The sequence below is a fragment of the Crotalus tigris genome, unplaced genomic scaffold, assembly GCF_016545835.1.
Source record: "Crotalus tigris isolate CLP2741 ecotype Arizona unplaced genomic scaffold, ASM1654583v1 scf7180000019553.37968852642:3898890, whole genome shotgun sequence".
NCBI lineage: Eukaryota > Metazoa > Chordata > Lepidosauria > Squamata > Viperidae > Crotalus > Crotalus tigris.
The window spans coordinates 1984045-1997065 of record NW_024097591.1 but is presented as its reverse complement, the minus strand read 5'-3'; positions in this window follow the sequence as shown (position 1 = coordinate 1997065).

Here is a 13021-nt window from a genome sequence, read left to right as displayed (position 1 = left end):
TTTGTTGGCGATGTCCATTTTCCTCTCCGAGTTCATGGTGACCTAACCCTAACCCTAAGTGGAATTTTCCTCCAATGGGATTTTCCCATGTATTTTACCAGGAAACATAGATAGGGCAGGCTAGAAAAGTCGGTGCCCTCCTAACCATACCCAAGCACTCCGAGTTTGTTGGCGATGTCCATTTTGCTCTGTGAGTTCATGGTGAGCTAACCCTAACCCTAAGTGGAATTTTTCTCCAATGGGATTTTCCCATGTATTTTACTAGGAAACTTAAATAGGGCAGGCTAGAAAAGTCGGTGCCCTCCTAAACATACCCAAGCACTCTGAGTTTGTTGGCGATGTCCATTTTGCTCTGTGAGTTCATGGTGACCTAACCCTAACCCTAAATGGAATTTTCCTCCAATGGGATTTTCCCATGTATTTTACCAGGAAACATAAATAGGACAGGCTAGAAAAGTCGGTGCCCTCCTAACCATACCCAAGCACTCCGAGTTTGTTGGCGATGTCCATTTTCCTCTCTGAGTTCATGGTGACCTAACCCTAACCCTAAGTGGAATTTTCCTCCAATGGGATTTTCCCATGTATTTTACCAGGAAACATAGATAGGGCAGCCTAGAAAAGTCGGCGCCCTCCTAACCATACCCAAGCACTCCAAGTTTGTTGGCGATGTCCATTTTCCTCTCTGAGTTCATGGTGACCTAACCCTAACCCTAAGTGGAATTTTTCTCCAATGGGATTTTCCCATGTATTTTACCAGGAAATATAAATAGGGCAGGCTAGAAAAGTCGGTGCCCTCCTAAACATACCCAAGCACTCTGAGTTTGTTGGCGATGTCCATTTTCCTCTCCGAGTTCATGGTGACCTAACCCTAACCCTAAGTGGAATTTTCCTCCAATGGGATTTTCCCATGTATTTTACCAGGAAACATAGATAGGGCAGGCTAGAAAAGTCGGTGCCCTCCTAACCATACCCAAGCACTCCGAGTTTGTTGGCGATGTCCATTTTGCTCTGTGAGTTCATGGTGAACTAACCCTAACCCTAAGTGGAATTTTTCTCCAATGGGATTTTCCCATGTATTTTACCAGGAAACATAAATAGGGCAGGCTAGAAAAGTCGGTGCCCTCCTAATCATACCCAAGCACTCCGAGTTTGTTGGCGATGTCCATTTTGCTCTGTGAGTTCATGGTGAGCTAACCCTAACCCTAAGTGGAATTTTTCTCCAATGGGATTTTCCCATGTATTTTACCAGGAAACATAGATAGGGCAGGCTAGAAAAGTCAGTGCCCTCCTAACCATAGCCAAGCACTACAAATTTGTTGGCAATGTCCATTTTGCTCTATGAGTTCATGGTGACCTAACCCTAACCCTACACCATAAAAAGGGGTCTTTAAAAAGTGGGAACCCCCCCATCCCCACCCCCCAATATAAAATATCTTTATAATTCTGAACAATTGCAATTTGTACACCCACTTTTCTAACGTTTTTCAGGCAGGGAGATATTTATTCAGGCATCCCATCCCCGGTTGCTGCATCGGTTGCAGCAGCAGCAGCAGCCAAAAAAAAAGGTTTTTGTGTGCGCCAGGCACAGCCCTGCACCCAGAGGGCCCATATTTCACCATTAAGGTACAGCCCGCCACTTGGTTTCAGCTCTTCTCCTTCTTCTCCCCCCCCCTTCCTTCCATCTCCTGTTATTTATGGCTTCATATTCTGCTAGGCGCCACCGGCTGCCGAAGGAAGGAAGGCACCGGGTGCAGCCTCACCCCCCCCACACACACACACTTGAAGGTTGCTAAAATTGCTAGATAGCAGGAGATTGGATGGGGGGTGGAAGCTGTAGGTGTTGGGTGCAGAAGGTGGAAATAAGCAAAGAGGCAAAAATGCAGACAAATGTGTTTTTTTTGTGTTGTTTTTTGCAAAGAAGGCAACTGTTGTGCGTGCGTGTGTGTGTGTGTGTGTGTGTGTGTGTGTGTGTGTGTGACGGAGGTGGGAGTGGGTCCTAGGTATGAAGCCTCATCTTGGCTAGAATCAATCAATCAATCAATCAATCAGAATAGAGCTGGAAGGGACTTCGGGAGGTCATCTAGTCCAACCCCCTGCTCAAGCTTACGACCTTTAGTGACCGTTCAGAGTGACAACAGCCATGGAAAAAAGCGCCCGTTTTTCACCCTTAACGACTGTCGCAGCATCCCCAGGGGTCACGTGATCCAAATTCAGACGCTTGTGACTCGTAATTACGACCAGTCTCGGGGTCACGCGATTCCCCCTTTTGCGACTCGGCTGATGAGAGCAAGTCGATGGGGGGAAAGGCAGATTCTCTTCGCCTCGGGTCACTAATTTAATTCCATTCAACAATCGTAAAATGGGGCAACATTGACTCGCTTAGGGACAGAAAATCTGGGCTCTGTTGAGGTCGTAAAGCGAGGAGCACCTGTATCGGATGCAACAGATCTCCATCGTATTGCATCGTTGTTATTATTGCACAAAAAAAAACCTGACCCAACTCCTGTCCATTTGCACCCCACACCATGCTGGGTTACTTGTTTTTTTTTTTAAATGTTTTATTGATTTTTTAACGTAAACACCTTAATATTTGGTAAACAGTGTGTCCTCTGGGCTTATATTTACAAAGTAATCACTAACAAATCAGTTTTTATATTCCAAAGCCCACATAATAACTTTACTGGATTTCCTCTGCTTTCAATAATATTCTCTTTGCCAACCTCGAGTTAATACAATTCTTATTAATTCGATAGGTGACAATTTAAAAACAAAATTCTTTCTAAACATTTCTACCCATAATAATCATGTCAACATCATGCTTCTTTTCTGTCTAGTCATCTTGAATTGCCTCGTCATGAATCCTGCTTACAATTTTTATGCCGGGTTAGTTTGAACCATGGTTTGTTCAAGGGTGAGTTTTCCTTCAAGTCGCTTAGCGAAGCACGCCAGCGTAAGGCCTTTAAACCGCCACGCTTTCCACAAACTCTCCATCACAAACCTGGATTTCTCTCTGCCCCTTTGTGTGAATTTCTTTAAAAAAAAAAAATTATAAATTTGGTGGCATTTAAAGAAAACAGCGCCGTTAACCACCATCTGCAACCGGTCTACCCGCCGTTTTGTTGATGGCATTGTTGCGTTTGAAAAGCGAAGCTATCGGAGCTAATTGAAAAAAAGGAACAAAAGACAAAAAAGCGATTTTTAAAAAAAAAAATGAAACAGGAGCGAACGTTAAGAAGGGAAGCTGTGGCAGCTCATTAAAAAGGATCAAAAAAAGGAACAGCATACAAAAGACGTGTAGAAAAAAGGAAGAGAACAAAAAACGATGAAACGGTCAATTCACTCCAAAAGAAAAATAATAATAATAATAATAATTATTATTATTTAACGCTATGGTTGAAATGTCAGCTTTTTGCGTGCACTGCCCCTTCTCCTTTGCTCTGCAAGTTGCCAAGTTTCTGTGTTGAACCACAATTGAATTTAGGACACAAGGGGTTCCAATTACAGGTATAGTCCTTGATTCCAGCCGTAAGTCATTGCAATTGAGTCGGTTGTAACTTGGCGACAATTTTTACCGCCGTCGTTAAAGCAAATCCAGCTTGGTCAGCACAAGGGTCTTGGAGGCAAATCTGCGAAACAAAACAAAACAAAACAAAAAAAACCCTGTTGCGAAATGCGATCACGTGACTGCAGGACGCTGCAACGGGTCGTAAGTGCAAGTGGGGTGTGTTTACGACCGTCAGGGTGTCCCCCAATTACGTGATGTGCATCTGTTGTGGTGCCCTTGAAACTCACAACTGGCTTTGGAGAAGCTGGGGGAAAACATCGCTCAGCCTGTTGCTGGCCTACTTGGCGAGGGGCTTGTTTTTGCACTGAATTAAACCCACTTTTATCCCAGGCTGGTTTGCATCCCAACATGCTGAGAATCTTCCCAACGTGGCACGGGGATTTTAACCTGGGATTCCTCTGCCTAGATTTGCCCGCTCAGCAGCTCCAGAGGTTGCTGACGCGTCGGCTGTCTGGCCAGCTGGCTCCCTGCAGAGCCGGTGGTTTTCCTGGCCCGCTGCTTCTCCATCTCTCTTCACACTTTGCTTGGCATCTCCTTGGATGCCAGTTTCTGGCGATGAAGCAGCCGGCCTTGCGAAGGGGTCAAGCCTGGAGGTTGTGGGTGGAGAAGGGGGGGGCAGGCACGGTCAGTCAAGCCCCCTTAGAATACTCAAGGAGCATCTTCCAGAGGAAGGGATCCCTGTTTTGGGACAGGAAGGAAGGAAGGAGAAAAGAGGGGAAGGGAAAGAGAAAGAGGGAGGGAGGGAAGGAAGGAAGGAAGGAAGGAAGGAAGGAAGGAAGGAAGGAAGGAAGGAAGGAAGGAAGGAGTCTTCTCGGATCCGGGTGCGAAAAACGGCTGGTCGTTTTTCGTCCCACCTGTTCGTTTGAATCAAAACCAGGAGAAACCCAGCCTGTTGCTAGCTTTAAAGCGGATCCCGAGAGATGGGATCCGGATCTTAAGCCGGCCCAGAGTAGCTTTCCCAGGATCTCTGGAGGGTCTCGACCGAGCACGGTAAAGCGTTGTAGCGGCGAGACGCTGAACAAATCCGACAATGCAGAAGCCCCTCATCCAATTTTAATGAACGCACGGCGGGTAGTTAAAAAGGGGGGAACCGGAAATAGAACGATGGGGGGAGGGAAAAACCTTGGGGAAATCGGGCTAAATTATTTGATTGAATCTTCCATTTTGCCCGGATGGGAGAGGAGAAATCTATCTTCTTTGTCCAGAGAGAGAGAGAGAGAGAGAGAGAAAGGATTTATTTTTCAAGGTTGGCTGATCCTGCTCAGATCATTTTCCATCCCATTTTGCTTCCTCGCTGGCTGGATATTGTGCACATCTGAATGGGGTGGGGTGGGGGGTCTTTTGGGGGTGGGGGGGTCTTGAACCTCCGTGGCTCCACCCTGACTGGGTTGAAAGGAGAAGAAGCGCCGTTTTGCTCTTTGAAAAATGAAAATGTGCTTGGAAATTAAGAAAAAAAATTGAAATGGAAAGAGAGCAGTTTTGCCTGGAAATGAAAAGAGACCCCCCCACTTTTAATGTGCTTTGAAAGTCAGAACAGAGTAAGGAATAATGGGGGGGGGGACTTTGGAGGTCTTCTAGTCCAACCCCCTGCTCAGGCAGAATAACAGAATCTATCTATCTATCTATCTATCTATCTATCTATCTATCTATCTATCTATCTATCTATCGTCTATCTCTTTGTCTGTCTATCTAATCTATCTCTGTGTCTGTCTGTCTGTCTGTCTATCTATCTATCTATCTCTGTCTTGTCTGTCTATCTGTATCTGTCTATCTCTATCTATCTATCTATCTATCTCATCTGTCTGTCTTGTCTATCTAATCTGTGTGTGTGTCTGTCTTTCTGTCTCTCTGTATCTATCTATCTATCTATCTATCTATCTATCTATCTATCTATCTATCTATCTATCTATCTATCTATCTATCTAATAGATCTATCTGCATATATAAATATGTATGCAGATAGATAGATCTTGTCTGTTTATCTGCATACACACACACACACACAAAAACACAAAGTCAGATTTTTTTTTCCGGGTGCCAAGCCATCCCCGGGGGAGTTTTGCACACCCAGTTCTGCCCAGATTTTCTTTTGAGTCCTTTGCTAGCCTGGGCATAAATTTAATTTTGATCCCTCCCTTTCTGACCCCTTAAAGCTGAGATGCGTAGGCGGTGCCGGGGGCCAGCCTTGTGCCAAGGCCTCTGTGCCCTTCCACCCCCCCCACCCCGCCCACGGCCCCTCCTCATGGTGCGATGCTCCCTCCTGTGTCTTCTCACGCCCACTGTATGTTTATTTATTTAATGAATAATTTATCCCCCTCCGCTTGACAAGCTCCATTATCACGCCCCACTCCACCACGGCTTACTCCAGCTGCAGAGTTGCACCCCCCTCGCCCCCCCCTCGCCCAGCAATGATTTATTGAACACTGTCTATGCACTATACGAGGAGCTGTCACAGGAAGCCATGGTTAAATATTAAGCAGGCCTGGAGGAAGAATTTTTTTTTAAAAAAATAAAAAAAATCACACACACACACACATACACACACACACACACACACAAACACGGGGCCTCTGAGTTTTCCCCCTCCACTCGCCTCCCACCTTCCTTTGCAAAAGCCCCCCCCCTTCTGAAGATCTCACTTAGCAACGGCTGTGTTGGGCTCAATGGTGACCGTAAGCCGAGGACTAATTGTAAGCACTCATTAAGAAGAGATTGGACAACCACTTGTCAGAAATGCGATAGGGTTTCCTGCCTGAGCAGGGGGTTGGACTAGATGACCTCCAAGGTCCCCTCCAACTCTGTTATTCTGCTGCTCTGCTATTCTTTTTTCCTTCCTTCCTTCCTTCCTTCCTTCCTTCCTTCCTTCCTTCCTTCCTTCCTTCCTTCCTTCCTCTATTCTATTCTATTCTATTCTATTCTATTCTATTCTATTCTATTCTATTCTATTCTATTCTATTCTGTCTGAAATGGTATAGGGTTTCTTGCCTAAGCAGGAGGTTGGACTAGATGACCTCCAAGGTCCCTTCCAGTTCTATTCTATTCCATTCCATTCCATTCCATGCTTCTGAATGGGATTTGTTGTCCAGCCTCAACGTCCCCATCCATAACAGGGGTTCTGGGCTGGGCACGCTTCCATCGCGAGCCTGGCATCGATTGGCAAGCCTCCTTTTCTCCTTCTGCCTGGCGTTCTCCCAGTTGCTAGCATGTGGGAACGCAGCCGCCTGCCATCAGCTCAGGGAAATGAGTCAGAGCTGAAAAAGCAACAAATCGCCACCCCCTCGCAGTGCGCAGAGCCAGATCCGAGCGGCCACGTTGGTGCCCGAGCGGTGGGCAAAGGGGGGGGGTGAGCTTGGATGGGTCCAGGCCCTGGCCTGGCAGAGGAGACCCTGGAGCAAACTGGCATCGGGATAATCCTTCTACAAACAGTAACTACGTTGGCACGAGTGCCAATCAAATCTCCACAAGCCTCAATGCACGTACTTAACACAAGCATGCAATTTCTCCGATATGTGGTTTTGCCGTCCTCAGCTTATGGCCCCAGATTTCGGCAGCTAAGCGAAACATTTATTTGAGTTTTGCCCCCGTTTTACGATCTTCCTCGCCCCGGTCGGTAAATGAATCGTTGCAGTCCTTAAGCAAGTCACACGGTCTGGCTTCTTCACTGATTGGCAAGAAGGTTCACCCAAGGAGGGTCACGCAACCCCGCTGCGACCGTCCTAGATACGAGTCAGTGGCCGAGCGTCCAAATTTTGACCCTGCGACGGTCGTAAGGTGGGAAAATGGGTCCCTCAGTCCCTTTTTTATAACTTGGAACGGTCACTAAAGGAAACATTGCACGCGCAGGACCAGCTGTCGCCAGCGTGCAATTTTTCCATACGTGTCTTTATTCCGCCAGGGGCATACGGAGCCATGCGTGGTGCGCCCGTGGCAGTAAACACCATGCGGGCACTCCGGCATCTCCGCGAAGACGCCCTCCGTACGAGGAGCTATTTCTGTGCCACCAGGCGCCTTGCGAGCGGGGTTTCCCCCCTCCTGCGCACGGGTGACGGCGAGTGGCAGAAGGTGGCGACTGACACGCTGCGCCAGACAGAAAGCGCAATTCTCAGCTTTCCCCTGCCTTGAAACGACAGCCCGCAGCACCCCTTCCTCGCTCTGTCTTTCACCATTCCATGGCGCGGGTACACACACACACACACACACACACACACAGAGCCCATCCTGGTTGGGCTGCCTGCCAAGAACTCGTCTCTCCCTGGCACTGCCCGTTCTCGCCTTCGGCACTCTCTGTGCCATCAGCCTGCCACGGTTCCTGACGGCTGCGCTGTGGGCGGGAGACACGGGGGGGGGGATGGGAGTGGACTCAATCTTCTCACTGGGGAGGAAGCCAAGGGGAAATTGCCAAGCGTTTGCTGCTGGCATGGCCAGCCGTCCGGCCGTCCATCACCGCAGGGCTGTGGCAAACACAGCGAGCCCACCGAGCCGTGGAGGACGGCCGGTGGGCACTGCCCGTCCACTGGGTGGACGTCCCTGAGAGGAACAAGTGTCACATTCTCCCGCAGTCCCCGTTTACCTGCGCCATCATGTAATCAGAATATGGACATTGCATCCTGCAGGCTACACGGTGCAGGTAATCCTTGACTTACCATCACAAGGCAGGCCAACATTTCTATGACTAAGCCTGAGGTTTGTTAAGTGAGTTTTGCCCCCATTTTTACCACCTTTCTGGCCATTGTTAACGTCAGTGGATCACTGCAGTTGTGAAGTTAGTAAACAGGGCTGTTCAGGGAATCTGAATTGGGGTTGGATTAGATGACCTCCAAGGTCCCTTCCAGCTCCTATTCTATTCTATTCTATTCTATTCTATTCTATTCTTTCTTCTATTTCATTTCTTCTTAATTCTATTCTATTCATTTCTTCTTAATTCTATTCCATTCTATTTCTTCTTATTTCTATTCGATTCTATTTCTTCTTATTTCTATTCTATTCTATTCTGTTCTATTCTATTCTATTCTTCTTAATTCTATTCTATTCTATTCTATTCTATTCTATTCTATTCTATTCTATTCTATATGCTATATTCTGTTCCATTCCATTCCATTCCATTCCATTCCATTCCATTCCATTCCATTCCATTCTATTCTATTCTATTCTATTCTATTCTATTCTATTCTATTCTATTCTTTCTTCTTAATTTTATTCTATTCATTTCTTCTTAATTCTATTCTATTCTATTTCTTCTTATTTCTATTCGATTCTATTTCTTCTTATTTCTATTCTATTCTATTCTATTCTATTCTATTCTATTCTATTCTATTCTATTCTTTCTTCTTAATTCTATTTTATTTTATTCTATATGCTATATTCTGTTCCATTCCATTCCATTCCATTCCATTCCATTCCATTCTATTCTATTCTATTCTATTCTATTCTATTCTATTCTATTCTATTCTATTCTATTCTATTCTTTCTTCTTAATTTTATTCTATTCTATTCAAACACTTGGCAACCGATTCCTACTTATGACGGTTGTAACGTCTCGGTGGGGGGGTGTCACGTGACCCCCTTTTTTCAACCTGCTGACAAGCAAACTCAACCGAGAAGCCAGATCACTTAACAAACCGGGTTACTAGCTTACCCACTGCAAGGATTCACTTAAACGATGGTGGCAAGGAAAGTCATAAAAAGGGAGCAAAGCTCGCCAGGCAACTGTCTCGCTTAGCAGCGGAAAACATGGGCTCAATTGCGGCCATAAGCCAAGGACCGCCTGCATGATATTTTTTGCCAAGTTCCTGGAACGTCAGCTTCGTTCCGACAATGAAAAGGGAGATAACATTCAATTTTCACTTCGCCGTCGCCATGAAGGAACACGAGATCATTTTTGCCACTTTTTTTTTTTCCTCCTTTTTAAATTTAATTCAGGGAAAACGTCTCAGAAGCTGACGTGGGTTTGTGCGAATCCCGGACGACACATGTAGTTAGCAGGAGCTTTTGAAGCACTCTGGGTTGTTCAGTGGCGAAGTCTCTCTTTAAGTCTTTCGGGCACGGAGCGTGTGAAAAAGTTCCTTCAAGCAGCCAAGATTGTCAATTCTGTCTAACTATCAGAGGTTTCTTTCTTTTTTTTTTTTTTTGCAACCTCATTCGCTGATATTCGGCATTTTCTAAGGAATTCAGCCGTTTGAAAGTGCCGGGTTCCAAAATAAACCCCGATTGTGAGTCCCCATCCTGGTTTGTGGGTTTGGCCTAGGGTGCATCACGCAACAGCAGCAGTAAAAGCGGAGGCTTCAAAACGGTCGGCGAAAGGGGGTCACGTGATCCCCGGAGGAGACCTTGCGACCGTCTTAAATACGAGCTGGTTTCCGAGCGTCCAAATTTGGATCAAGTGGCCGCGGGGATGCCGGGACGGTCGTCAACTTAAAAGAAACGGTCCTAAGTTCGCTTTTTTTTTTTTGTCCAGTGCTGTTGTAACTGTGAACGGTCACTAAACGAACCGTCGGGTTTTCCCCAGAGTGGCCCCGATGGGTCTCGGCGTGGCTGTGCAGCTGATACGAGGGATTAGATTTTATTTTACGGTCCCAGCGAAATCCAAATTTTCTTTCTCGGGGAAACTCAGCCAGTTGCCGTTTCAAAGACCACCTCCCCTCCCAGGTGTGCTAGCAGGGACCCCCTTGCGGAGACATGAATTAAAATGAAAAGGGGGGACCCCCACCCCATTTACTCACATCCCCCGGACATCCCGAAAAAAAGCTGTTTTTTTTTTTAACTTTGGCATGCACCTGGCATGGAGCAGGTTAATGCGCAGTGGCTTCCCACATGTTCTGCACCCACCAAAGCATGTAAGCATGCCTCACTCTTCCCCCCCCACCAAGCCCCCACCTCCCTCTTTCCCCCCTCCTCACCTCTCCCCCCCCCATCCCCATCAGCCCTTTAAAGCTTGTTTTTTTTTCCCTGGGTTGCGTTTTGTACACTTCACTTCCCCAGGATGAATAATTCATGGATTTTATTTTTTTTTTTTTTTGGTACTTCGGGGTTGTTTCCGACAGCCAGACACACCCCACCCCAGCTCCCCACACATCAGTTACCAGCTGGCGAGGGGTGGGGGGGGCACTTCTTTTTTTTTTCTTCCTGGGGTTCTCTTTTTCAAAGTCACCCCACTCCACCCTGCCCCCGGAACTTGCCATCTCCCAACTCCAATCAAATCAAATTTGGACCCACAAAGTTCCTGCCAACTTTCTTGATTTCATTTTCCGACGAGGCAGCAAGCCCAGGTTTGCGCAAAAACGCACTTAACTGGGTTAGGGGAAGGACAGTAATCCGTTTTCCGGGTTTGGCGAGGAAGATCAAGGCTCCCGGGAACCCAACAAGGGTTGGTGGGAGGGAGAGCCGGCTAAACCCATGGAAAAGGGACACGCTCTGCATGTGCGAATGGCACCGTCCGGCCTTGTAACCGTCTTGGTTTGGGGTCGGGATCCAGGACCGGAAGCTGGCCAGGTGGGAGTGTTGGATGGCCTTGGGGTCGAGCAACTTTGGCCTGGCCTACCTCGCAGGGTCGTTGTTGGGACGAAATAACATGAGGGAAAAATCTTACCTTTGCCACCTTGAACTTGAAACCAAAATATGGAGGAGATCCGTAAACAGTAAAGCCGTTTTTATAGCCCGCAATTAACCTTCAGCAAACATGGTTTGACTAACCTGGGAGATGAGCAGGGGAACGTGTGAAGGGGAGGAAGGAGGCCAGTTTTCTCATACACACATACACACACACAAAAACACACAGTGGGTGTGCGTGGGTGTGTCATTTCCCTTTCCCATTACCTTGAACTTGGCAAGTCATCATACCTGTTGAAGGCACTTGGGACTGCCCCACTGCCTTGAATTGCGCAAGCCGGGGTTTTGGCTGGGAGAGGGGGGGAGCGCGAAGGGGGGAGGGAAGGGGGAGGGGGGCTAAAGAGCCCACAGGGCCTGGCAGAGTTGGTGTTACTCATCCTTGGGCAGATAGGATCAAGTTGTCAGCAGTGGATCAGGAGAAAAACATGGAGTGGAAAGAGGGATTTGAAGGCAATCAGAAGAGTGGGCTGGGTGAAGGGGGGGGGAAAGGCAGCCTCTGGGGGGGGGCAGGAGGAGTGGGGGGAGGGAGGTATTAAACTTAGAAGAGGGAGGAAAGGAAGGAAGGAACGATCAAACAAAGGAAAAGAGAAAAAAACAAAGGCAAAGGAAAACAGATGGATGGATGGATGGAAGGAAGGAAAAGAGAGAAAGAGATAGGCAAAGAAGGAAGGAAAACAGAAGGATGAATGGATGGATGGAAGGAAGGAAGGAAGGAAAAGGAAGGAAGGAAGGAAGGAAGGAAGGAAGGAAGGAAGGAAGGAAGATACACAAGGAAAGAAGGAAAAGAGAAAGGTAGAAAAAGAAGGAAGGACAACAGGAAGGAAGGAAGGAAAAGAGAAAGATAGGCAAAGAGGGAAGAAAGGAAAACAGAAGGAAAGAAGGAAGGAAGGAAAAGAGAAAGACACACAAGGAAAGAAGAAAGGGAAAGAGAGAAAGATAGACAAGGAAGGAAGGAAGGAAACAGAGAGAAAGGGAAATAAAAGATCAGAAGCCAGGAAATACATCTCAAATAGAATTGCCAGAGGTTTGGGACTGCTAATCCTTACCCCACAAGATAGACATAAAACCCCTCCTATAATAAAGGCCTTGCCTGACCCCTGGTTGGGTTCCATCCAGGCAGCCAAAAATGGGGAGGGGGAGACGCCGCCCCCCTTTCCTAGCCAAAGGGAAGCTTTCCAACTCAAGGCCACTGCGAAAAGAATATATATATATATATATATATATATATATATATATATATATATATATATATATATATATATATATTAAAAAAAAGCTTTTAACTTTCTCTTTGCGCAACGGCAAAGAGCGATGATAATCTAAGAAGGAAATAGTTGTTCATTTAACAGGGAAAGTTGATGCCAGCAACCACAGTCCAAGGGTGAAGCTGGCACGGGGCGTGTTCGGGCAGGGCACAAGGTCGTGTCCTAGTAGGTCCTGGGGGGGGTGGGGTGGGGGGGATGAATCAGTGGGTTGGCTAGCAGCCAGCTACGAGGAGGAGGAGGAGGAAGCAAACAAGTTGTGCGTTGTGTGGATAAAACAGCGGCAGAAGAAGAGGGCAGAAGGCTGCTGTGAACAAGCTTAATTTCAGAATTAAGGTAGAAGGGAGCTCGGAGGTCATCTAGTCCCACCCTCCTGCTCAGAAGACAGAATAACAAGGTTGGGGAGGGACCTTGGAGGTCATCTAGTCCCACCCCCAGCTCAAAGACAGAATAACAGAGTTGGGCGGGATCTCGGAGGTCATCTAGACCCACCCCCTGCTCAGAGACAGAATAATGGAGTTGGATGGGACCTTGGGGGTCATCTAGTCCCACCCCCTGCTCAGAGACAGAATAATGGAGTTGGATGGGA